This window comes from Micromys minutus (genome assembly GCF_963924665.1).
Source record: "Micromys minutus genome assembly, chromosome: 4".
Taxonomy (NCBI): domain Eukaryota; kingdom Metazoa; phylum Chordata; class Mammalia; order Rodentia; family Muridae; genus Micromys; species Micromys minutus.
In genome coordinates this window covers 78,629,166-78,631,481 of record NC_137973.1, presented here as the reverse complement: position 1 = coordinate 78,631,481, position 2,316 = coordinate 78,629,166, and the positions used below count along the sequence as shown (strand labels likewise).

General features: G+C 42.9%; 1 pseudogene across 1 annotated transcript; it reads right to left on the bottom strand.

Moving 5' to 3' along the window:
- Positions 1-866: 866 nt before the first annotated feature.
- On the bottom strand, positions 867-1,658 carry LOC308420285 (ribosome biogenesis protein NSA2 homolog; annotated as a pseudogene). The gene has a single exon. The product of its transcript is annotated as a ribosome biogenesis protein NSA2 homolog (transcript).
- Between the last annotated feature and the right edge of the window lie 658 nt (positions 1,659-2,316).

Sequence of the window (2,316 nt, the reverse complement as noted above, 5' to 3'; positions counted from 1 at the left end):
TTTCCAGGCTTTTCTAGCTTTCATTGTCTCTGTTGAGAAATCGGGTGTGATTCAGATTGGTCTACCTTTATATCTTACATGTCCTTTTTCCCTTACTGCTTTTAATATTTTTTCTATTCTTTGGGCACTTGGAGTTTTGACTATTATGTGTCGGGAGGAACTTCTTTTTTGATCCAATCTATTTGGAGTTCGGAAGGCTTGTTTTATGCTCCTGGTCATCTCATTCTTAAGGGTAGGGAAGATATCTTCTATGATTTTGTTGAAGATATTTACTGTGCTTCTTAGTTGATATTCTTCACCCTCTTCTATTCCTATTATTTCCTCAGGTTTGGTCTTCTCATTGTGTCCTGGATCTCCTGGTCATTTTGGGTTAGGAATTTTATGGTTTTTGCATCTTCTTTGACTGTTTTGTCTATGTTTCCAATGTTGTCTTCGGCCCCGAGATTCTCTCTTCCATCTCTTGTTGTCTATTGGAAATGCTTGCATCAGTGATTCCTGATTTCTTTTTTAGGATTTCTACTTCTAGGGTTGTCTCTTTTAGTGGTTTTTTTTTTTTTTTTTTTTTTTTTTATTTTTATTTCCTCCATTTCTGTTTTGAATTCCTTCTTCCATTCCTTCATCTCTTTGGTTCTGTTTTCTTCTAGCTCTTTGAGTTCTTTGAGTGTTTTTCTTGTTTCTTCTTTACAAGCTTCTAATTCTTTTTTTTTAAAATTGGACAGTGTTTTATCTTCCTTTACAATTTAATAAATACTTGATAACTGCACATGGCATAAGGCTGCTTGGTAGTTCAAAAAGGTCACAGGGGCGGTGTTTTCCTGATTGTGTAATCTTTGGTAGTGAGTGGAATGACTTGTATGACATCACTGTCAAACCAGCAAGACTGCATTTATGCACCCATCGTTTACAGGATTGTTGGTAGCTTGGGTGTACTTTCCCCAAATCACCTTGCCTCCTTGTGTCACAAGGCCCAACTTGTTCACATTCACCTCAATAACTGTGCCTTTGGTGATCACACCCAGGGTTGTATACAGTGGGGATGATGGATTCTTTTTCACACCAAGTATAGGCAGACAAAGGGTAGCTTTCCGTTCAGGGTGTGTGACATGGGCTTTTTTGAAACGCAGACCCATTGGCCTAATGAACCTCTCCCATTTAGGTGGTTTTCTTGTAAAACCATCACCAACAAAGCAGAAGTTAGTAACCATTCTCTTCCATGCCTTCTTTTTTCTTTTTCCTGTTCAAATACCTTTCAATACTTCTGTTTCTCCTTGGGCAGGAACTTTGGGTAGAGGAGCCTCCCATTTTCCCGCCTTTTCGTTTCATTTCTGCTTAATCATGTTGGAAAGTACTTTTGCTCTTGACTGCCCCTCTCTGTCCAGCAGATAGGCAGGGACGGCTCCCTGTGGGGTCTTCTCCTCATCCTTCTGCTTGGTGTTTCTCTTTTCATGCATCTTAATAGTCTTTTTCATGTGTATTTTCTCTGCATGGCACTGTTTATTGTAGAGCTTAGCTTTCAGGCCAATCTTTTTTTTTTTCTTTCTTTTTTTCTTTGAGCGTTCATGGGCCTCCAGACCTTCTTTCTTTCTCTTTTTCTCATGGTAGTCCAAACGATATCCATATTGTTTGCCGTGCAATTCAATATATTCATTCTGTGGCATGATGACAGCCGCGGAAGAGCAGTCCGCGACCTCCCGGGTTCCAAAAACCTTTTAATTTCTGGGTGTCACTGGCACACGAGCCTGCTCCTCTCGGGCCGGAACGGGAAAGAGCTTCTAATTCTTTATGCTTTTCCTCCCATTTTTTTTTTAAGGATCTCTATCATCATCTTGAGGTAGGATTTCGTGTCTGAGTCTTCTTTTTCTGGAGAGTTTGGCATTCCACTGTGTGCAGTGAAGGAAGAGCTGGGTACTGCTGTTGCCAGGTTGTCTTGGTTTCCCTGGGGTACGTTCTTTCCCTTTTCTCTTGCCATCTTGTTGTCAGTACTGTGTCCCTGGATCACTTCTGGATCACCACTGGCTCACTGCTGGCTCACTGCTGTTCCTAGTAGTGGATGGTCTGAATGTGTGTTCTGCACTCCGTGTTGTCCGGCTGGGAATAGCCCGATGCAGGGTTACTGGTTCCCTGAAGCAAGCTGGGGCGGAGAGGGAGAACTGGGGGACCGCACTTTTTTTGCGCGCTTGGCAGAGATCTCTCTGCACCCTGGCTTGTTGGAATGTCTCCTTCACAGTCCTGTGTCCCTGGCTCACCGCTGACTCACTGCTGTTCCTGGTGGCAGATGGTCTGAGTGCGCATTCTGCACTCCGTGTTTTCCGGCTG